At 49.5% G+C, this 24,002-nt stretch overlaps 1 long non-coding RNA gene across 8 annotated transcripts in view; it reads left to right on the top strand.

Moving 5' to 3' along the window:
* Positions 1 to 24,002, top strand: part of LOC129391672 (uncharacterized) — an 85,324-nt gene that overhangs the window by 21,325 nt on the left and 39,997 nt on the right. For 7 of the 8 annotated variants that reach the window (XR_008616261.1, XR_008616263.1, XR_008616267.1 and 4 more), the window contains exon 2: positions 1,604 to 1,707. This is a non-coding gene — a long non-coding RNA (uncharacterized lncRNA). Of the gene's footprint in view, positions 1 to 34; positions 174 to 1,603; positions 1,708 to 24,002 lie in introns of those variants that run through there. The other variant, XR_008616265.1, reaches the window with a different exon arrangement.

The following is a 24,002-nucleotide window of genomic DNA, read 5'->3' as shown; positions in this document are numbered from 1 at the left end:
TGTGGCCTCTCCCGCTGCGGAGCACAGGCTCCGGACGCGCAGGCTCAGCGGCCACGGCTCACGGGCCCAGCCGCTCCGCGGCATGTGGGATCTTCCCGGACCGGGGCACGAACGCGTGTCCCCCGCATCGGCAGGTGGACTCTCAACTGCTGCGCCACCAGGGAAGCTCCAGGGTACGGGTTTTGAAGGGTGTATGAGAGTTTGCTAGGCAAGCTCTCGCTGCCTCCAAAGGCTGGTTCCTTGGCAATAATAGATGCTGAGTCAACATGAAACTACTGTGTCATTAGAGGCTTGGAACTACTGAGAGCCCATGCCCGTCCTTCCTTCCTAGCATTTCAGAGGCTGGGATGTCTCTGTTCTCCGCACCCTCCTGCCTTGAATTGGGAAGTTTGGGGTGTAAGGTGGTGTGGAGGCACAGTGGGAGTGAATTACTTCTTGACTTTGGGTATTATGGTGACCCTGGCCACCGGGACCACCCTGTTCCTGCTGTGAACTCTTGTAATTGCGAGGTAGGAGCTGGCTGGTGTCAGGACTTGGACCCTTCCTTACATTAGAGAGAACACAGGAGTATGGTTTTCTTTTGAATGGTTTGAAAAGTAGAGTGCAGCTGGGAAACTGGTTACAGTAATTTCATACATTAGAAAAAAATATTAATCAACTATTTGTATCCTGACTGATTGTAAGGTGAGCTTGGGAAATGGTCAGGGTTGGCTGCAACAGTTCATTCTCACAGGACTTGAGAAAGGACCACCTTAAAACACAGACACCCCTGGTGATAGCAGCTCCAATATTGAAATTGCCTCTGTCCTTCATGGGAAAGGCACAGAAAAGATACCTGGACACGCCTACCGCCCAGGTGTTTGCCTTTTCTGTCAGCCCCCGGGGAGGAGTAACTTCCTCGCCCGCCCCCTCTTACTGCTCTGTGTGCACAGGAGGTGGTTCAGATAATGTGGATGGTCCCATATATTTCCTCTTCGTTCCATGTATAGTAAAATAAATGTGAGCGCTGCTTAATGCATCACCTCATTTCATATTGCGTTTGCCAAGAAAGTGCAATTTTATCGAACATTAGGATTGAATTCTTAACTGAGTAATCAATTTCAGTAGTAAGTTAAAAGTGCCTTCTCTTAATGACAACTGCAACCGTTCATCAGTTACAGTGGATTAACAGTTGTCAGCATTTATGCTAATAGCACTTATAAACCGTGGGCTTCTGAATTCCATATTTCTCAAACAGTTGGTAAGACTTTTTGCTTGAAGATAATATGATAGTTTTGTCCCTTTGCTTGCTACTTGGAGATGCAAAGAAGTTAAATGACATTTTCACGGCGATGACACAATATCACCTTCTGGTTTTGCACACTTGGCTCCGTGTCAAAATAGATGGAAAGAGTTCATCTGTTCTGGTGCTCTACTGTTTAATTTGATCTGGTGTGTGACTAAAGCAAGACAAATAGTATTTTTAATGAAACCATTTAATAACCTCTGGTAGCTTAGAATCGAAGGCATTGGAAAAATGCAATTAAAGGATGGCTAGATGTAAACAACAAGGAAAAAAAAATCACTGCTTCCGCTTCACTGATCCAATTCATTTTGCTTTCAGGGTTTCATCGCCTTAAATGGTTTTGAACCAATGAAGCTGGATTCTCTTAAAAAGACGGACAGCCCATCGTGTGAACTATAGAGTTTGTGGACAAATTTATATTGGTGAGTTATTGTAAAATATCTCCAGGTAAAAGTTCAGGTTTTTCAAAATCCCCTTTGGAATGTGTTTTCAATTTGTCGATGACTGGATCGCTGGCAGCCTCTGGATGTTTCATCGGGACATCTAATAGCGGGATCGTATTGATTGTCTTTCACTTAATTGCATCTGGTATTTTCATTTATCAAAAGCAAAATACATGTAATTAACTCTGAAGCAATATAGTTCAGTGTAAAGTGATTGTTGCTGCTGCCGCTATAGAGATAAGTCAGTGGAAATTTACACCAGGAAACTCGAGTCAGGATGGAGCCGTGTTAGGACTTCTCGACATATTAATTACAAAGAATAAAAATGAATTGGGGAAACAGTCCACGCCACCCCGAGTGGCTTGGGCAAAATGGTAGATGGACGTCTTTAGGGAGACAGCAGCTTGCTGATGATGGCACATCTTTAATGAGCTAAGATTTTTAGACTTACCGACCTCTAGGATGTCTTGAACATAGAATGGTTTTTTTTTTCCTGGTGGGATGGATTAGGGGTGTGGGATGTGTGCTGAGGAGAACCTTCAGATGTCTGCTTATTTGGAGTATGGTTGAGAAAATACCAATGAATAGAGTTCAGTCTTCCCTCCATAGCAAGGACTTTTGGGGGTCCTGAGTTAATTTCAACATGCCTTTAGCCATTTTCCACAAAACCTAGATCTTAGACTCTCAAAGTGGCAACTTCTCAGCAATGATTGATTTTTATCCTGTTGAAAACAATGTTTTCTCCTTGAGCTGACAATGTCATCTTAAAGCCAGAAAAAAGAGTGTGAGCCAAGTTTCTCACTGGTCTTTCTGTCAACCCCCAGGCTTGTTCCCTGCAGTACTGAGTAGGACAGACCCTCAGGTTTGGAGAAAGGTCAAAGGCCCAACAAGGAATTTGTACAACAGGATTCCCTGCCTGAGAATCCTGGGCAGATTCCAGCACACAGGGTCTGCAATAAATAGTAACACAGAAAGACATGTTGGCCTTAAAATGCAGCCTTAGGCATGGCTTTAGCCGGTGATCGCCAGGGGGGCCACACTGACCCTCAGTCTCAAGCCAGCCAGTGGGTGTGGCCCGGGGAAGGGTCTCACTGCCTTTTCCCATGGAGGAGGGTCAGCTGCCAACACCGGGGCTGCTGCTCCAGACCTGGGCTCACGGAGCCCACTCCCCAGCCGGTCCCTCTGGGAGGCCTTATTTGTGACATGAGTAGTTGTACTGGGGTGGTCCCCATGAGCCCCCGCCTTGTAGAAACCCGGAAACCTTTCCCAAGGGTGATCTGAGAAGGCTGCCCAGCCAAAGGCCACAGCAGAGCATGAAGTTCACAGAGGGTTACTTATCAGAGACGACTCCGTAATCTTTGAACAATTCTAAGAATCTTTGTACTGGGGAGATGAGAAACTAGAAATATCAGTGAACCTTCTTTTGGGGGTGGGACATGGGTGTATCTGTTAGTCACGATGGCCACTGTCAACCGTATACACTCAACTTTGCCTTTTAAGGCCAACATTTATTTCTTTTCTGGCTCTCACTCGTTCTTCTAAAAGAAACCTTTTTTTTAAAGACCCTGTGTGCTGGAATCTGCCCGGGGTTCTCAGGCAGGGATGTTGTTGTACACATTCTTTGTGGACCTGGGGTTGGTGGGGTGTTAATTCCAGGACTGGGTAACGGCACTGAAGACGTTTTCGGCGGGTCACAGTGATGGAAATCGGTCAGACCCCCGCGGGTGTCCAGTTCCATGTCCGAGCGCTGCCAGTGCCCGATCCTCGAGTCTTTCACAGAAAGTCACCCGAGGTTCACCTGAGGGAGCATCTTGGCTGGGTAGCCAAAACTTGAGAGTGATGCTTGGTACATTTTGTAGACACCACGGGGTTGGAAAACTATTTCTCTAAAGATAAGAATGTGGAAACGCACAGTATAAGGATGAAATGGACTTTTTAAATATCAAGAAATGGTTACATCACAGCATTTTCATTGGACTCAACCTAATAATTGAACCACTGCGGGATCCTGTTTATCAGTGATCTCTATCTCAGAGAGAGGAACATTAACATTGCATAAATGCATCCAATATCAGAATGAAATTGCAACACAATTCCTGATAGCAAATTTTTCCCTAGCACCTAGCACGCTCACACAGTTGGCCTTGTACAATGGCTCCCAGCACTTACGTGTTTTGGGCATAATTTGGGGTGACAGTTTTTTGAGAGCACTCTGGAAGAGCTCGAGAAGCTCGGTGTGGCGTCGGAGTTGGCCCTCATTAGAGCATGGCCACCATGCCTGGAGGATGCCTCGTGGTGTCTGTGACCTCACCCACATTGACTGTGACCCCGATGGCCTGGCTGCTTCCCAGCACTGGGCACCCTGCCAGTGGGTTAACCTTCGTCCCTGACCACCCCGTGTGCACTCACAGGGTGTGGTTCTCGCGTGTCCCAGAAGCACGCGTTAGTTCTTGGCTCTTTTCTCTGTGGCTTGTCACCGTGCCCAGGACATTGTCCCCCACTCGTTGGGTGGCTACTCATTCAGCCCCAACTGCAGTCAATACCTAGCAACACAAGAGGGGTATCTTGAATTGCCGCCAGAGCAAGGGACCACATGTTGATTTCAACCTGGTAGCTTACCTGTTGAGAGCTCCTAGACAAATCCTTTTTAATGTAGGCAGAAGAGAAGGATATAGACAAAAACAAAATTCGTGAAAAGTCACAGTCTTGGACCGGCAGACCTGTGTGGTGCTAGAACCATTTATACGTCATTTTTGTCCTCTTAGTATATATGTGCGTGCCCTCATTTAAAAGCCTTATATTTCTATTATTCTAGACCTGATAGTCTGGTTTGTGGTTTTTTTTTTTCTTTTCATAACTTCAAATCAGACATGTCAGCTTTCTCCCCGCCGTGCAGAGAGGCTCATTTGGGCATCACTAATGAATGACTACATGCTACATTTAGATCTGTTGCATTTTGTTCTGCTTTTACTATCCATTCTGTACGTCATTGCTTGTTACAGTGAAAACCCAACATGCTCCATGGTCCGCTGACTTCTGGAACCAGACTTAGTTCTCCAGAGGTTCAGATGGGTCATTGTTTTTCCTTGTGCCATTTTGTTATTAAGCATTAATATTTGTAGCGGTACCAAGTTACCTTGTAATTTTAACAAAAGCGTCAGGGAAAAATAAGTGCTTTTTGTCAAATGTCTACAGCTAAGTGGAAATACAAATCACAGCCCTTAGCTTTTATTCTGTAAAATGATGGTGGCGTAGCGGTGGCTGCGGTTTGTCAAAGACGTGACAGCGTATCCGGCTGCCTGCACCCAGAGAGGCTTGTGCACTGCTTTATTTTGACAGATTGCGATAATGATGTGGAAGCTTGACCTGCCCCACAAAGCCCCAGGGAAAGGTGATCTGAGGTTCCCCTGGTGCTGGTGACTCAGAGGCGGGGAGGGCCTTGGAAGGTCTGTTGTAGGGTCCAGGCTGCTCCGATCTGAGTGTGGCTTCCGTGGGCCAGTGGGGATGGGTGAAGTCATCTCCCTAGTCATTAGGGCCTCTGCCCTGTTTCTGCCAGCACAGCTTTCTTCCCCCCGAAACAGAAGGGAAAGGATTGCTTTACTCCAGAAATAAATGCCTACACCTTGCAGCGAGTCTGACTTCTGCCGCTTGGGCACTGGAGGGGGCTGGCTGTGGTCATGCTGGTCCTCGTGTTGTGGCCTCCAGGGTCCCCTTGAGTTCTTGGCCTGCCCTGGTCATCAGCCGTCCACTGTTTCCATCCAGCCTGCACTAGGCACGGGTGAGCCTGCTCCAGTTTTTAGACCTAGAGGCACAACTGCCAACATCGGAAAACAAAAACCAGAGCAACATATGCTGGGCCTTTCATCTCCGGGGGACTCTCTAGATGAGAAACAGCCAGGAGGCTGAGATGGGGGCAGCAGGGAAGATGATGGTGGAGCTTCAGCCCCTGCTCTCTGCGGAGAGGGGAGGAGGGGTCCCAGCTGGAGCTCTGGGTTCTTGGTTCTTGCTTGTGTTTGACTCCTGAGCTGCAGATCCAAGTTCCTGTAGGAGCCCTTCCCTGGGAGGTGTTGATTTCAGCCCTTGTCCTTTCCTCCAGGGAATTTCCAGATCCCAGCAGGGCTCCTGGGTAGGACCAGAGAGATCATCCACCTAGTCCCTTTGTTCTGTTTTCAAAGTCTGTCCTTGTCCCGGTCACATGGGGGTCAGGCCCCAGCCCCTGCATTCTGGTGGGTCTACTCTGCCGGTGCTGTCCACACCTCCCAGCCCTCAGGACTGGTTCTTATCAACCAGGAGGCCAGGGAGGCCCGGAACTCTGTCATCCATGTGTCGGGAATAAGCCAGCCCCAGCCCGCCTGTACTTCCTGGGGTTCCCGGTCAGGGAGGGTCGCTACCAAGCTGTGTTCCTGCTGGAGGGCTCTGCCTGGGAGGGATGGCTCCTTGCGGCCACCGGAGAGCAGCGGAGCCCCGGCCCTCTCTCCTGGTGAAGCAGGGGTTGGGTCAGTAGTGAGCACACGCCACACAGCGTTAACGCGCCGACACACGAGGTACGTGGCCCTCTCTTCCCAAGATCCTATAACCTTGGCGAAGATCCCTGTTTTATTAGTGAAGAACTTGATGCTGAGATCACATGCCAGCACACGGGGCCCATGAGTAGACCTGGGGCTCGGGCACCGATGGTGTAACCCCAGGCTCAGGGTTCCCTTGGTCCCTGCTGAAACGCTGCAGTCCTGTGACTGGCTTTGCCAGTACGCAGGATGCCTCTGTAGCGATGACTTTGTCGTGATGACTTCCGGGGTCCTTGGCTTTCTGGGAAGTTCACGTTCTCGTGTGCATGGTGGAGTCCATCCCTGCCTCAGGCACTTGGTCCGTGGGAAGGGGGGCTGACCACGGGCTGCTCCCCGTCCCCAGGGGTGTGGCTGCGCGCAGGGAAGGCACCTCTAAGGCCAGCCACGATGGGAACCTGAACAGGCCCCACACAGAAGCATTTCTGCCCCTGGCCTCCCAGTAGACAGAGGAACAGCAGCCCCGGGTTATGGGACAATTAGAGGCCATTGTCACTGGTCTGCTCCTTATCACTTCCCTGGGACTCGGGGCATGTATGTGTGAGAGGGAGGGAGAATGGGAGGAGTGGATGGAGGTGAGAAGCCTGCGCAGGGTAGGGGCCAGGCATGTTGAAGGAAATGACAGTTCATGTTTGCTGTGAGTTTCAGACTGCGGATGTACATGTCACTGTGTGAGTGGGTGGGGAAATGAGCTTTCTCATTTAAAAATGTTTGGGTCTCAATCCAGCATTCTGGGTGTGATTAATGGGAGAAGAAGAGCTTATTTCTTTGTATAAATATTTTTGTTTACCATTTGTATGTTACCACTGCCTCTGTAACTACTATTTCTAGAATGCATTGGGCCAATAACATCTTTTTAAAATATAATCTTACTTTTAGGTCATCTTGGTGATCATTCCATCTAGATTTTTGTGGAGGAACACAGCATCTCTCCAGGTTCAAGTGTAAATCTGGCATTACTTTCAACTTAGCCTCAAATTCCTCAGCTGCAAATGCTAAGGAAATACTCCACAGCTCAAGAAAGAGCCCACACGTGATGCGGAAAGAACCGGGGTACTCACAGAGTTCTTCATCATTTAATTTCTGGATCCTGATTTGGTGCATTTTCCAAAGCAAGGCTTTAGGAAATGTCTGAGGATTCAGTGGTCCCCGGTGGAGGTTGCCCCCAGGACCGTTGCCCGCGGCTTCCCCCTTCCCTGGCGTCCACTTAACAAGCAGCTCAACACATTTGCTTTATTGATTGATTGATTGCTTTATTTTTGGCAACCTTGGCAACTCTCACCTGGCCCGGCGCTGTTAAAAACAAAGTCTTCCTGGTTAACCGAACACATTTGCAGTTCACTCTTTCTACGTAGCAATGAAGGTAATTCCCTTAAAAAAAAAAAAAAAAAGATAATTCTCTTAGACTCCTACCAGTTAAAGATAAATAGGAGGTTTAAAAAGAAAATGCTTCGTAATTCATTGGTTTGTGTGTGTGCAGGCAGACTGGTAACAGACGAGAATGTCTGCCATGAGTGGACCCCAGCGCAAGGAGGTAAAATGGAACATTTTTTCTGTACTTCTCTTTAGCAGCAGCCCGAACAGTGACATTTATACATATTTCATAACGTGGTTTCTTTAGACAGAGGAAGCAAACAAATCAATTTCTCAGCAGTACACTGTTTAAAGGAAACAGCAACAACCTGTGGGGTAAGTTATAGAAGCTGTTAAAATTAATTACATTCGCAAGAAGATAGAACGTTAGGGAAAAAATGCGAATGTGTGGGGGTGAAAAACACAAGCCACGGATGAGTAGCAGTTCCGAACATCTGATCCCAGTTTTTAATTTCCATTTCTTCATACGTGTCTACTGATCAACTCCAGTGGCTCCCACCCGGGACCCTCCATTCCGTCTTTTCTCGAGGCTGGTGGATGAGATGTCCTCGTGAGCTTCCAGTCGGATCCGCTTAGAGCAGCTTTGATTTATCGGACAGTATTGTGCTGTCTTTTAATATAGGAGATTTGCAGAAAATGAGTTCGTGGCAAAGGTATCTGGTTCCTGTGTCTTGTAACTCGACACCTGGTCTGTGCTCGCCTCCCTTCTTCTGGTTCAGCTATACATTGTTTAACTCAAAGGAAACCTTTGTTGGCCTGGGCAGGGTGTAACCTGCAACTCCTTGAAAAATTCAGCTGAAGCAGCGCAGGGCAGTGATCCATTTCGCCAGGTCCGGGGGGCGGGGCGGGGGGTGCCGTTTGCTGGGCGGTGCTTTCCTTCTGGATACCGGAGCCTCAAAACAGGCCTTCCCCCCTCTCAGGAGGAGCTTTGGGGCAATGCAGGTTTACTGGGCGCCCCTCGGTTCATCCGGTCACGGCCACCTGCGTCCCACCCCTTCTGCAGACTGAAGACAGGTGTCCACAACCCGCGAATGGAAATGTGGAAGAAGCTCTGTGGGAGGGTGGGTGCTCCGTCCTGCAGGATGCTGACTCAGGATGCCCTTGGCCTCATCTGCATCTCTTAATCAATATTGATAACCTACTGGGCTTGTCTTTGCTGGGTGCCCATCGCCCCCCTAACACATTTGGGTCCTCACTCATGTTCGCTGGTGCAGGAGGGTTGCCCGGTCAGTATAACACAGAAACCCAGGACTTCAGACTCTTTGATGACGCTGAGGCTTCTGACTCTATCAGGTGGAAGTAGACAGAGGTTTTGTAAGTGGACTCAGATTCAGGAGTAGTACTCTGTTAACATGGAATCTTCCAGAGTGATTTTCACAAGCTCTGTGAGGCAGAGGTCCTGTCGGATGCCCTCATGGTCTCCTTGATTTTCTGTACATGGTCCGCACGTTACAGACGCCACAGGACTCTTTTGTGAATGAATGAGTCCCAGGCTGCAGAGGGACCAGGGAGGTGTGGGATGGCTGGACCTGTGCAGGAGCTGTCCCAGCATCTGTCTGGAAGGAAGGGTTGATTCTGCGCCAGCTGGGAGTGTTTTCTGCTGACGGAAGGCAAACCAGCATGGTGCACTACCTGTTTGGAGGAGGTGTATGTGCTCTGAAAGAATATGTCCGTGTTCCCAAGCTTTCCGTGGCAGGAGAGCATGTCCCTGCCTCCCCTACTTGCAGGTGGGACACAGGTGGGGCGGGGAGTTAGAATTCTGTGTGGCTTGGGGACCCAGCTGTACTCTCCTGTCCTCTGGGGTGCTGTGCTTGTGGTGGCTTCCTGGGTGAGGGGGAGTTGTGATTTAGCCGCCTTGATTGCATCTGAGCTGGGATCACAAGGACCTGTAGCCCCAGGTCCCTTGGGACTGAAGGACAGATGGAGTGTGTATCACATTCCTTCGTGGACCCGTCACGGTGGCTGCGTGCTTTGCCTGCCTTTGGAGATTTGGAAACTGGTATTTTGTGTATGCGTATCTGATGACCCCGGTCCCATGTTTGTTAAAAACCCTAACTTTGAGAGTATAGGACTCCTGCCCTTTCATAATTCAAACTCACTTCCACTTCCTCATTACAGCAGAAGATGACCTCTAAACCACGACATAGGCTTGCAGCTTCCTCTAGGAAAGAGGGTTCTTACTGATTTGTACTCTGATCTCCCACAGGCTTCAGTGGCAGCACTGCAGAGGCCTGTTTAAGGCTGGAAAGCCTTCTGCTTGCGTGTTTAAATAGAGCAGAGTGACGCGGCCTTAGACTTGGCTGGGAAACCGCCCAGCGCTCTCTAGTCTGGGATTGCATCATAACAGGCATCCCTCCAGAGCCCCGTGGCTTTGGCACCGCCTTCTTGTTTTTTGTTTTTGTTTTTTTTTTAAAATAAATTTATTTATTTATTTTTGGCTGCATTGGGTCTTTGTTGCTGTGCACGGGCTTTCTCTAGTTGCGGCGAGCAGGGGCTACTCTTCGTTGCGGTGCGCGGGCTTCTCATAGTGGTGGCTTCTCTTGTTGCTGAGCACAGGCTCTAGGCGCACGGGCCTCAGGAGTTGTGGCTCGCGGGCTCTGGAGCGCAGGCTCGGTAGTTGTGGTGCACGGGCTTAGTTGCTCCGCGGCACGTGGGATCTTCCCGGACCAGGGCTCGAACCCGTGTCCCCTGCATTGTCAGGCGGATTCTTAACCACTGCGCCACCAGGGAAGCCCACCTCCGGCTTGTTTTGCCAAGGCAAAGACCTGGCCGTGGGCTTGGTGATGGGTGGAGGGTCCTGAAGGCGGTGCCAGGAAATGCCTGCAGGGCGTCCTGGGCCACCTCTCATGGCGTCAACCTTGGGCAAACTAAACCCCCCTGCACTTAGTACCTCAGAATCCCTCTCTGTCAAATGGGGGTGAATAGTAAGTAGTACTAAATCTCAGAGTAGTGGGGGTTCAGTGAAACAGTCATTGAGGAGGACTTGGCAAGTTCCTGGTACGTTGTAAGGGCTTAATAGAGGAGGACCGCCATCATTATCATCATCCTTATTAAGAGCATCAGTAAATGAGATAGTCATTCGTTCACTTAGCGTGGAGGGGAGCCCTGGTGACCTGCCCGCGGCTGGAGGAGCTTGGAGCACAGAGTGTATCTCTCCAAGGAGGCACCTGTAGTCTGGCTGATACGAACACTGAGATGGAAGATGACTAGAACTCTAGACTTCCTCGTTCATGGCAGTTCTGTCACGTTTTCCTCCTGGGATGTTGGAAGGGGAACCCATCTCCTTTCCCACCAGCCTGGTAATGGTGTTTCTTTGTCCAGGAATCAAGGTCTAGGGTCCCTGAGGCCTTTCGCACACGTTGCACACGCTGAGTTTGAGCTCTTCATTTCATGAGGGTGAGCTGATCCGAGCCACAGCGGCGCCGAGGTGCTGGTGGCAGGGAACTGTGCCCAGGTGTGACTGGCTACCTGGATACCTGTCTAATGATGTGTGTCCTTCTCTGGGAGAGAGAAGAGAGAGAGAGCCTGTCAGTGACTCAGGTCTCTGCAATTTGCCTGAACGATGAGTGTGACCTGCAGGGCTGGGGCCGACTCGGCCTGACCCTCCCCAGCGGTGACCGGGCAGCCGTGGAAGGGGGCAAGCACATGGGGCTTTATCCTGAGAGCAGCGCCGGGAGAGGCCAGTTAGCACGGCTACTTCACATGAAAGGCTGTTAGATTCAGGTCACCGGGTTTGGACTCCTGCATTTTACGGCAAAGTCTAAAAATGCAGATTTGTAACAACCAATGTTAATGAATTCAGACTGTTTGAATTTCACACTGAATAATGGCTGGAATTATCAGAGCCAGGGGCTTATGAGATCCTTGGATCGGTGTAATCTTTTCTCAAGATTCAGTGGATAGATAGCATGATGTAATATCACATTACTTTTATTAACAGGCCTGGCCATAAAAGAAACACACTTATTAGGATAGGAGAATTTAGTAAAAATAGTAGTAATAACAAGACAATTTGGAATGTGTAATCTATCCAGTAAATTTCAAGATGCCACATCTCATTTAAAATGCAGTGCTGTGCCCATAGATGTTGAACGCAATACCTCTGTACCCTAGGGCTTCCTGGGGTTTTTTTTTTTTAACCTTAAAAATATTCTATTTAAATGCAGATTTTGATTTGCAATCTAGGAAGAGAAGTATAGGAAGAAGGACAACTGCATCTTTTAAATCAGTTTTGGTTTCGTGGTTTCTTATTCTGCCTGTCTTTCTCGTCCCCACCTTCTCCTCCCGCAAAGGGTAATCTCTAAACGTACAGGTTAGGAAAACGCATAACGTTTCAGAGGATAATAGCATTGTTATAGCCTTGTCTGTCTTAGAATTTTCCTCCACACACATCCCACCCCCCCCAAGCTGAAGAAACACAAAGGGCTCCAGATTTCCTCACAGGGCAGAAGCTTGAGAATTTCTCTCTCTCTCCCCCTCTCTTTTTTTTTCCCCCAGTATGTATGTATGCACGCATGTTACGTATGTGTTTATTTATTTAGCTAGCTGCGTCAGGCCTTAGTTGTGGCAGGCGGGATCTTCGCTGTGGTGCGTGGGCTTCGTTGCTTCGTGACATGTGGGATCTTAGTTCCCTGACCAGGGATCGAACCCCCACCCCCTGCAGTGGAAGCACGGAGTCTTAACCACTGGACCGCCAGGGAAGTCCTGAGAATTTCTCTCTTTAAATTGAGCTAATTCATAGGAAATGAACACATATCCAAGAATACACATTTGTGGTAGTTAAACTATTTTCCTTTTAGAATTTATTGCTGCTAATTCTGCGTGTGTGCATGTGTATTTTATTCCCCCTGAATTCTATCCTTCCATTGCTTTTCCACGTGCATTTCAAGTACCTTACCTGGAAAACTAATGGAACAGCCACATTGCGGGGCACAGATGTCAGGAAGATGTCAGGGCTTCCCTTCTGAGCGCGGAAGTGACTTGTTTGATGTTGAGCTTCATTTACCAAAGAAATGGATTTATAGCTTTTGACATTCTGCTCTTAGAATTAATTAGGTGGCTAATCATTATAAATAACCATTTTCTCTTGCTGTTGTCTCCATTTAATAGAGCATCTCCCGCTATACGCACTTGTCAGTTTCAAACTGAGAGTTGTGTTTCGGCTTTTATGCTCTGTCAAGGGAAAATGAAAGTAAGTTCTTTATAATATGCTAATTGATCTATTTGGGAATTTTTAGATATAGACAACATCTGTGCTTGCTAGTAACACACTTAATAGCTTCCGATCTTCAACATAAGAAGATGTTTTCACCGTATGTGACCTTGCTGAGACCTGCTGTGTCCTCCCCAGGGCTTGGCCGTGTGTAATTTGGGGTCCTTTCCTTGGGACCTGAGGCCATGTAGAGGATGGCCAGCTGTAGTCTTGTGCCCCTGTCTCCACCCCAGCCTAGAGCAGACTGGCTGGAGTGAGGGGTTCAGAGCAAGTGACCTTGGGCTTGGGCGGTCCTCAGAACCCTTCTGTCTTCCTTGGAGATGCCACCTTCTCTGGTAGCTGGGCACCTTTGTGTTTTCCCTTAGGCAGTGATTCTGGCAACTCAAGAGCTTTTTTTCTTGCAAACCTGTAGCCAGGAGGTGTCCTGTCTTTTCCTGTTGGGCCTGAGGGTTCCCTTTAAATGCTGACGCCTGGCAAAGGAGAGTTTCCCCAGCAGTTGGTGGGAAATGCTCCAGGTTGACTTGGGGGAGGGAGGAGGTTCCTTCAGTGTGCCTGGGTGTTGGGGCTTGCGTCACAGGCCTTCCTTGGCCGTGGAGCACAGAGTTGAAAAGCCCAGGGTGGTCCAGCATTTGCCCTCGAAAGGAAGCCAGGTGAGCCGAGTGTTCTGAGCTTTCCCGTCCCTCTTGGGCACACGGCCTCATTCGGTCTCATATGTGTGGCCAGTCCTGCAAAGTCGGAGGGGGGGACTCTTTATTTATTCTTATTATTTTAATAGATAATGGAGGTTAATTGCCTTCTCTTGGCTCCTGGCAGGAGCAGAGGTGGGGTTTGAACCCAGGTCTGGGTTCGACCTGCACACCCAGCCTGTCGTGCACCATCCCCATCTCCCAAAACTGTTTGGACGTTGGGTATAAATGTGGCTTGCTGTTGAGTGTACCTGACCGGCTGATTTGATGGCTGTCCTCTCACTGTAGACTCCTAAGTCTGTTTACAAACAAACATCTAAGAGAAGGCTTCCCGACCCAGATGCTCCCAGGCAGGTGAACTTGTTGCCTTCTGTGTGTGGGGTCCAGAGCTCCATTCCCCAAGGGCCCCGCAGGGGGGTGGCCCCAGACCAGTACAAGCCTCTTGGACTTTGCAGTAGCCAAGCCCCCGGGCTGGACCACTGCCGGGAGGGGAGCTCAAACCCCAGAGTGTCTGTCTGTCCTGTCTTTTTTTCTCTCTGTTCAGCAGAAGCAGCCTCCACGCTGGCTCGCTGGTGCTGTGAGGACGAGGCTGGGGTCTGGGCAAGTCAGGGGAGAGGAATGAACAGCAGGGTCTTCTCCCCTCCCCTCCTCGGAAGCCTGGCCTCTGATTCCCCAGGTCCTGGCCTTGCTGCAGGCTGCTGACCACAGAGACGCCAGCCAAGTGATGTATTGAGGGCCGGCCATGCCCCGGACACTGCTCAGTGCTGTTATCCTCCTGTTATCACTAATTCTCAGCCTCCAGTGATGGTGTGTGTGTGTAGGTGTCATCATTACAAACACAGGTAGAAACGGGCCGTGCATTCTGAGGTGATCTGCCCAAGGTCCCACGGACCATTCCCTGGGCTGAGCACATCCCGCTTCACACCTGCCCAGTGACTGGCAGCTGAGAAGTCACAGTGCATAGTAAGTCCTGCATGAGTGGTGGTTAGTGACTGTTGCCAGTCCTGCTTTTACTGTTGGCCTCTCTTCCCTTTTGTTTGAACCTAGACCCTTTGGCCAAAGGTAATCCCTGCAGAGGGGTAGTCATTGAGTCTGTCGCTGAGTTACCAGCACCCGTGACCTGTTCATCTCTGGCTGAACTTGTACACTCAGGCGCACTTAGATATACACACACGTGCACACACCCCTACACACATGCACACTCACGCAAGCACACGTAAACGCACATACTCCTACGTGTGCACACTCACGCACACACGTGTACACACACACTCCTGCGCACGCACACGAGGTGGGGGTGGCGTGTGGACCTCTTGTGGCATGTGTGCCCTGGGGGCGCCTGCGTCTGGACCGGGTGAGGGGTTTCTCGGACCCCTTCCTCCTGGGTGCTCGCCTTGGCTGCCTCTCGGGACTGGCTGGGATGAGTGCAGACTCTTAGCTCCCACGGTGGAGAGCGGAGGGCTTAGGCAAACAGTCATCCGTCTTAACTGTTGGCTGAAATGTTTATAGAAATGGAGTTGGGGGATAATTAGACGGTGCTGCTTCTTTCTCTGTTTTTCCCAGGTGGACAAGTAGGGGCAGTTTAATTTGAGACCAGTAAATTTTATAATTGGATTTAAAAGAGGAAAACGTGTGAACCTGGCACGCACATTACCTTTACCACTGCGGCGACAGGAGCCTCTCATCGAGTGTGGATCAGATGATTTTATGATGCCAACATGAGTATTGGGCACACACGTAATCTAGAGTCAGCAGGTTCATACACTACTATCTCATTAAATTTTCAGGCAAAAGCTGCAAAAATTAATTGGAGGCATGTAATAGTTTAGAATGTGAGCCAGCTTATGGTAATATAAATTATATGAAGAGAAGACAGTTTTATATACTGAGAGGGGGAAAACGGGTTTACTTTAATGAGAAGAGATAGAAATGTAGAGCCATTTTTTCATTACAGATGTACTTGAAAGTGTTTGGACTTAGTTGATGAATAGAGTTAATTCTCTGCTACAGTTCCAGTAATTCATGTTGCACAGTTTAATGACTTCTCGATAAAAACAGGATTGAAATGTTAATTTCTCTGAAGAAATTGGGGCACCCTTGTATATCAGGCTTTCCCCCCTATTAAACCACTAGTTAATTTCACTAAACAAGTCTCCTGGAGATATTTCATGCTATGTAGACGTTTCTATTTCTTACCTGAGTTAGCTTACTGTCTTTCTCTAAGCCATGATGTACATGTGACTGTCTTAAATGAGAGGATTTGTTGGGCAGAGCTGTGTCTACACAACTTGACCCAGTAGAGGTTCCCCCACATGGAGATTTGTAACCAAGCGCAGGAGTTCATCTGTATTCTAGTGACTAATAACTTTTATTTTCTTTGCTTTTGTTTGGCTGGGTAGATCTGTTGTCCCTGTTTTTGAGCTGGAAAACAAGAAATCTTGGATCAATCAGTATTAGATTCCTGAGGCTTCTGTCCCAAATCATGCAGGAGCTTTTCATCATCACCATATTCTTTTGCATTTTTGTTTTCTTTTTCACTTTTCATAATGCTGGGCTTTTTTTTTTTTTTTTTTTTTTTTTTTTACCATAGAGCTGATTCAAAACTGAGTTCAGTGTCTTCTCTTCCACTTTAACCTACTCTCAGAAAAAAAGATGCGCAGGAAATATTAACTGTAATAACAAAGAGTTAAGTAGTAGTGGTGCTGTGTAACTATGGAATATTCAAATTTATTGTTTATTCCCAGATTTCCTACATGTATTTCTCTATGGGGTTTTTGTTATTGTTTTGGTTTGGTTCGGCTTTTGATCTGTTTGTTTGTTTTACCCTGAGGACAAAAAACCCACGAGTATTTAAAAGGGAGGGAAAAGGTGACTCCAGCCCTGTTCTCCATTTTTCCAGTTTGCCTCTGGATGTGCTGTTTGAAGGGCTTCCTAGAAAGGACTTCTTTAGGGCTGAGCAAGTGAAGACCTGGCAAGACTGACTTAACTCCCAGGGGGGACGCAAGGACCCCTGCCCCCCACTCCACCCCTACCCAGTTAGACCGCTGGGCCCAGAAGAGGCTACATCCTGAGAGTGGGCTGGCGGATGCTGGTTTTTAGGTTCTTGTCTGTTGAACTTGGCTTTCTGAGACCCTCCACCCCTCTCTATGCCTTTGTCAGTTAGGGACCTTCTAACATTTGGGGATTTGGTCTTTTTTCCTGAGATCTGTGTGTAGGTGTGTGTCCCAACTTGCGCTCACGGAGCAGTTAGTGGCACGGCTGGGAAACGTAACGTGAACTTGGAGCGTGTTGAGAGACTCGCCCTAGGAGGCTGCTCTCATCCTCCGGTCACCAAAGCCCTTTGCTTTCTCACCTTCTGCTTCAACTGCGCTGAGCTGTGGGTCAGGCACGGGGTCAGATCCTCTCCTTTGAACGCACTTTCTTGAGGACGGCATCAGCCGGCCCCGCGCAACTTGGTTCCTTCTCGTGTGGCCGGGAGCTCACACTTTGTCCTTCTCTGCTCTGCTCACTGGATGCACTTGGTCGATTCCCTTCTTTTATCCCCACTTGTCCCTTTTCACATCAGCCATGTCTCTTCTGTCCCACATTGTGGAAAATTAACTTGTGTACAGTCGACCCCAGCCATTCCTAAGCATTCCTATTCCTTCGAAATCTCAGAAACTTCAGTTTAGGATTCCTTTAAGGGAGTTACTCAGCTTTGGGCGCTGTTGACATTTGGGACCCGTCAGTTCCTTGTTGGGGGGTGTCGTGTGTTGGGGCATAAATGTGGCACCCCTGGCCTCCACCCATCAGGTACCGGTAAGCACCCTTCCTCCCCGCCCCGGTGCAGCAGCCAAAGTGTGTCCGGTGTGTCGCCCGACGTGCCTTAGGTGTAAGTGTCCCCACTTGGGGTCACTGGCTTTGGGGGTGCCTGTCTCCTCCGTGCCTGTCGTCACACTGCACTTGAATCATGTGGATGCGGCGCCTGGAGCAGCCTGGAAATCACCTTATAGCCAGTTCTGCACCTTCTGGGAGACACACGGCCTGCACACCTGTGTTGCCTGGTGCTCGCTTCCTTGTAGCCTGTTGGTCCTGGTGGCGGAGGAGGCGGCGGCTTCAGCACTGGAGGGGGCCCTGCGCTGAGATGCAGTCCTGCCTCCCACTGACCCCCTCAGACTCACGCGGGCGTTCGCGCGTGCATCCGACAGACAGATTTGTCACCTTGTCACGGTGACATTTCAGGATGGCCTCCCTGCTCATGTGCCATTGACACCGGGCCATCTGAAATTGGGCCAAAGCATCCCTCAGACTGAACTGAAGGAGCCTTATCGGCACCAGGCATAACTTACCGCCTGCTTTTCCCTGTTTCTTTAACTTTTAATTGAAACCATTTAGTTACCACCCCTGCTGCTAGGAATCTGGGGACAATTAGGAAAGTCCCATCTGTCCTTTGAACCACGTTATATTGCCTTTTCCTCACTATCTCTGGAAGACGGGGGGGGGGGGGGTTTGAACAGCACCGTCTTTGCTTCCCACTGGATGGTCGTTATCTCAGTTGAATGAGTTACGGCAACTCTTTAATTCAATCCTTTTCTCCGTCGCCGGCTTTGAGATGATTTAGTTGAATCAGACGCCTGGTTTTCCGATGCAAAGCGGTGCCTCCACCGATGCTATAGGTGGATTTTAAAGATTTCATTTAGAGAGGAGCGCCTGCCCTGCTTGCCCCTGAGCTGCTTGGCATGAGCCCCTGTTACCATTTCAAAACAAAGATTGGAAATGGCAGATGCCATGGGCTTTGCCAGTCTTTCCCCGAGGCGAGGAATTATCTGTCCAGTAATATTAGGTCAGTGAATTCCTACCCAGCTGTGTGTCTGGAAGAAGGGAGGGGGCGGGGCAGCCTGGGTGCTGGTCAGGAAGGACATTTATAAATCTATAGATGGGCTAAACAGGCCACTCTCCTGCTCTGCTATTTGAGTTTGAATTAAAGCGTCACGAGTGGGAGGTGTATCGTGCAATCATTTTAACCAATTTGCTTTCTAATGTGGAAAATCTGCCTAAAATAAGACCCGCTGCTGTGGGTCTGCCCTCCATAGACAGAGGATGGGTCAAACATGCTCGGACCAGAGCAGCACGCGGGGTGACAGAGGACACCGGGGCCTGCGTGGTTTTGGTGAGAACTCTCTTACTGAGCTTGTCTTCTGTTCTTCTCGTGGGCCCCAGGGTCCCTGTGGATGTCACCTCAGATCACAGGACACAGTGAAGATTTCTTTCTGCCAAATCTTAGGGTGTTTTTAAGCCAGTACTAGGGGTGTCCGGTGCTTGCTGAGAAAGCAGGCCAGGGGATGATGGCTCTGACTTGGAGGTTTTTCCAGGAAAAGGCAGGAGCGGGGACACCGAGGCAGGTAAGAGCTGGCCAGCTCGGGTCCAGCAGTCCCTGGGTGCGGGGTTCATGCAGCGTCGCCCAGTTCTGGGCACCGGTCACGCCCCACCCAGAGGTCCGAGCTGGGCTGGGGTAGGCCGCGGGCCGCCCTTAAACCTCAGGACCGGGGCTGCCGCCGCCGCACCTCTGCGGGAGCCGGTCCGTGTTCCTGTTGTCTCCGCCGCTGCTCTGGTGAGCATCTCGCTGAGTGTCAGTCTAGTGTGTGAACGTGGGTGTTTTTCAAGCATCCTGGCTCCTAAACACAGGCCAGCACCCTCATCTGGCGCGTGATGGGAGAAACCGGTCTGCTCCAGTCTGTTCCAGTGTGGACTTGTCCCGAGGCTGGCACCTGCCGGTGGTGTTACCACCTCTGCTCTCCTCCAAGGCCACCCAGGGGCCTGACTCTACTTCAGAATTAAACCCAGTGGGACAAGACTCTGTCGCGCGCGCACGTGTGTGTGTGTGTGTGTGTGTGTGTGTGTGTGTCTAGGCAGGTGGGCGTGTCCATGTCCGCTGTGTCCATGGGAGAAATGGTAATAAGACACCATCAGATATTGTGAGTATGAAGTGATTAGAGTCTTCAGATGTGGAAACCAGTGTCGCCTTCCAAAAACTGAATGCGTGCCCTTTGACCTACTAACCTCCCTTCCCCACCCAGTGCCAGAAGAGCTTTAATACACCAAGATGTTCCGCTCTCGTGGTGTTATTTGATGGCAAAGAGACAGATGCCTCTAGCACCCAACAGTGGGAAAATAGCTCATTCTTTTTAAAATGATGCTTTCACAGTTTGAAATAACATAAGTAGAAGGCTTGTCTTAAAGTGGAAAGATCCAATATTGAATGTACATTTATGAATAAAGCCAGAGAAATACTCATGGGGGAATCTGATAATGAATATTTTATAGTGCTTATCTTTAGTTGGTAGAATTTGGGTATTTTTTTTCCCCCATTCTCCCATCACTCCAATCAATGTTCTGTAATGCATATATGTTGATTTTTTTTTTTTTTAAATAGGGAATATTTGCCGGTCATCTTGATGTTTCCAGAAGGGTCAAATGCTTAACGAAGAGGGAAGAAATGCAATACAAGATTTATAAAAGCAAACCTAATTGTTCTAACTCAAGATAACGTCATTGTCCTGTCTCCTTGCTTCTCCTAAAAATATGCACGTGTGTGTGTGTGAACACACAAGGGTTTCTCTGTTGGCTTACCAAAAAGAATCCTGCTATCCCTGTATTCCCGTTTGATACAGCAGACTGTGCACAGGCAAATCCAGTATTTCTCTGTGATTGTCTTTGGGCACATGTGTGGACACAGGATTCTATGTCAGTGGGTCTGTGTACTTGCTTTGTTTTTAGGTTTTTGTAAACACCCCCCCACCCCCGGCGCCAGTTTTGTCTTTCTTGGCAGAACAGCGTATGCTAGTGTCCAGCTGCCCTTTGGTCGCTGTGTGCCTTTGGGAAAATAGTTGAACCTCTCTGTGCCTCAGTTTCCCCTTTAAAAACAGGGCAGTAGTGCCTATCGATAGGCTTGTAAGGACTCAGTGAGTTAACGCTTGTACGTTGGGTGAACCAGCACCTGGACGCCTAGTGATTGATCACAGTACCAACCTGCTGGCTTTGTTGGTGGTGTCACTCTCCTCATCTTCCCAGTGTTTTCAGCAACTGGTATCAGTCCACATTCTCCCCATGTTTATAATCACATACACACATACAACGCTTTAAAAGCATAGAATTCAGTTCATAATACATATTCTTTGCATTTAACGGCCCTAATACATCGGCCAAACCCTATCCCTCTCCTCAGAGCCTTTCACAGATTCTCTCTTTAAAGAAAAATCCCGTTTCGGTCGCACCTGTTCCTTCCTTCCCAGCCCCACCTCACTGCACCCCGCCCACACAAGCAGATGCTCCTGTCTGTAGCAACCACAGCTTTGGTTGTCATCTGCAAGGACTGTGGCATTGGAACTGCCCCCCGGAACCGGGTGTCCCAGCAGTGGAGAAATGCAGAAGTGGACCCGGCCAGAAGTGTTCCCGGGGACAGAATGAGCGCCGACTTACATGGGGATGAGGGTGAGGGTCTCGTGCAAACGGAACCAGCAGAGGCCAAGGTGAGAATCCTCCTACGACCCCATCCCACCCATAATGCGATTCCTCTGAGCAGCTGATTGCAAGTTGTGATTTCTTGTATTGAGGAGGCATTTATTAAGTGCCTGCTGTATGTGTGGGATGGAACTAGGATGGCAGGAAAGATGTGTAGATCCATTTAGGAGGCAGCCTGGCTTCAGCCTGGTTCAGACCACTGGTTTCCTTCTGTTCTCCTCTTCCCTGAAGGTTTACAGTTTCTCTCTATTCCCTTGGGCATGGTGGACCCACCGGGAGCTGTGCCTGGTCCACACACTCTGTGTAGATTCAGGAGTGGGAAGCAACAGAAATGGTGACTGGGACAGTTCTAGCGAGACCTTCGGGGCGGGTGACTTGGGGCTCTAGGTTGACGAAATTGTCATTTAATAACCCTGGGTTGACTCTTCCCCGCTAGAGCCAGGCTTTCCCTGGTCAGGCTGTTGCTTTTCAAGTTCACCACATTTGGTCAGATTTTTTGGGAATAATTTCACTGATTCCATCAGGCATTTTTGTTGCCCTGATTTAAAAATATTTTTTGCGTCAACTTTCTGATAGGTCGGAATCTCTGGTTGTTTAAAAACAAAATCTCGTTAGTCGTGTTTGCTTTTTCACAGGAGTATTGGAAAGGAAAACAATTTTTATTCTGGTCTAACATGTGTTGTCAAGCGCAAATATCTCAAAGTTAAAAAGAGAATGTTTCGCAGCACATTATCAGGCTCAGAAATATTCAGTGTAGGGCTCGGCTTCTTTGGGGACACACATGATAAATATGCTTTGTGAGAGCCGTTATGCATATTCTATTGCATATTTGGGGGGAAGAAATTAGAGTGTGGCCTTCGGGTCTCTAATACCAATTTTATATCTCAGGACCCAAATTGATGAACCCCAGCTAGAGTAAAAGACACATTTGATAGGCTACAAAATTAAAATGTGTTCTCTACAGACTCAGTCGCACATCTGTTCAAAAATCGTGTGTCTCTCTTCATACTTTAAACATTGTGTGTATGCGTATGCATACACGTGTGTGTGTTCTAGGCTTTGTGTGTACCGATCACAAGCTGTCGCCGAATTTGTGTTCTAGAGGACAGTACACCCTTGATGACTGTCTTCCTGCAAGGTGTGTACGTCAGGCTGGGAATACGGCCTGTCTTGGACAGAGTAGCCACTTTGGTGGGGCTGTTGAGAGCGGCCTCCGAGGAGGGAGCTGAGAGTGGGTTGGTGGGAGACAGTGGCCTCATGAAGATCTGCTCGCAGGGCCTCCGGGCAGAGCCCCTGGGGCAACAACCAGTGTGGCAGTGGCTGCGGCTGCAGCGAGGGGACAGCAGGGGGCCACGAGCGCGTTGGCCATCATACAGAGTCCTGCTCTTGACCTTCGAGGCAGTGGTTTCAAGGACAGTGTGATAAGGTCAGATTTAAGTTCTGAAAAAAGATCCACTCCCCACCCCAAAAAAGAAAGACCACTAGGTGTCTCTGGAAAACGGTTTGGAAAGAGGCAAGAAGAGCTACAAGGAGACCATGTACGTGGGCCCATATGGTTGCGGGTCCATATAGTTATTAAGATTACTCATTTTAGCCAAGAATGTCTGCGTTAACTTGGAGGAGTAGATTTCCTTAAGGTTTCCCGCTGGAGGATAACGTGTCCCCGGAATAACTTTTGAGGTTTTGGGGCCCTGATTTCAGGAGTAAAGCTACCAGCTCTGCCTGGAGCGTGAGATGGAATTGTCTCTGGTTAACGGGATCTTTAAAACAGCGGAATCCCCACTGAACACTTTCTGTAACTGCTGGTGCACACGGGGTAGCTCCCCTGCCCTGTGTCCTCAGAGCTTTCTTTCATTGTCGTTAAAGAACGTTATTAGACGTGCGTATGGGAAGAGGTGGGAGGCTGCTGTAATGACTTTGTCTTCACCGTCTTTTCTCAGCTGCTTAAATTGCTGTCAGGGCCGGTACGAGGGAGTTTTCTCTGATCTAATTATGCTGTTAGTAAAAATGTTGACGCCTTTTCTCCACTTTCTCTCTTAGCCACTGAAATAAAACTTTATCTAGGCAGCTGTTTGCAATCTGCCTCATGTTTCCTCCTTATGTATTGGTGTCCTGGCTGGGGGGATGGAAGGTGACTTATGTCCTGGTCCTGGTGGCCAGGAGCCCCGGGATTCCGGAGCAGCTCCACATTGGGTCACCTTTGGGTTTTGCTGTTGCTAAGGAGAGGGCTTAGTTTGCACGGAGCCTGGGGAATGTTCAAGGGCAAGTGCACTTTGGCGAAGATTTGCAGATTTGCTGACATGGCGAAGTCAGAGCTCTCTCTGGGCATGTGTGTCCAGCACCTGCAGTAACAGGTGGCAGTAATGGTTGGAGAAGCCGGCACCTCTGGGGGTAGATTGGGGGCAGCAGTGTTTTGGGGATCACGAGGTGCCTTGGCGGGAAGGAGCCCTTACGGTCAGCAAGGCAAGGATGAAGGAGGGAAGGCAACAGGGAGGGGCAGGCATGAGGGCGTTGCTTCCTGGGGGTGGAGGGGAGCAGGTCAGGACCGGCCCCGTGGCCTCCCACCCTCTGCCAGTGAACAAAGGATGGAAAGGGGGAGAGGGTTGTGGGTGCTTCTGAGAACCCCAGTGGCCTGGGAAATCCTGCCAGAGTGGGGCCACTATCACAGGCCCCCCAAGACAGAGGTTGTGTGGACCTTGGGTTGAGGAGGTGGCTTCAGGGTACCAACCACTCCCGGTAGTGCCCTCCCTTCCGGGAGGGGAGGAGAAGGGGGAGAGGGGAGGAGAGGGAGGGGGAGGGGAGGAGAGGGAGGGGGAGGGGAGGAGAGGGAGGGGGAGGGGAGGGGGGAGGGGGAGAGGTGGGGCAGGGCTGGGGTGGGCCAGGGCTGGGCCAGGGCTGGGCCAATAGGGCTGCAGGAACACACCCTCAGGCCAGGCTCTT

This window comes from Physeter macrocephalus, chromosome 20, assembly GCF_002837175.3.
Source record: "Physeter macrocephalus isolate SW-GA chromosome 20, ASM283717v5, whole genome shotgun sequence".
In the NCBI taxonomy this organism is placed as follows: domain Eukaryota; kingdom Metazoa; phylum Chordata; class Mammalia; order Artiodactyla; family Physeteridae; genus Physeter; species Physeter macrocephalus.
This window is presented reverse-complemented; position numbering and strand designations above follow the sequence as displayed.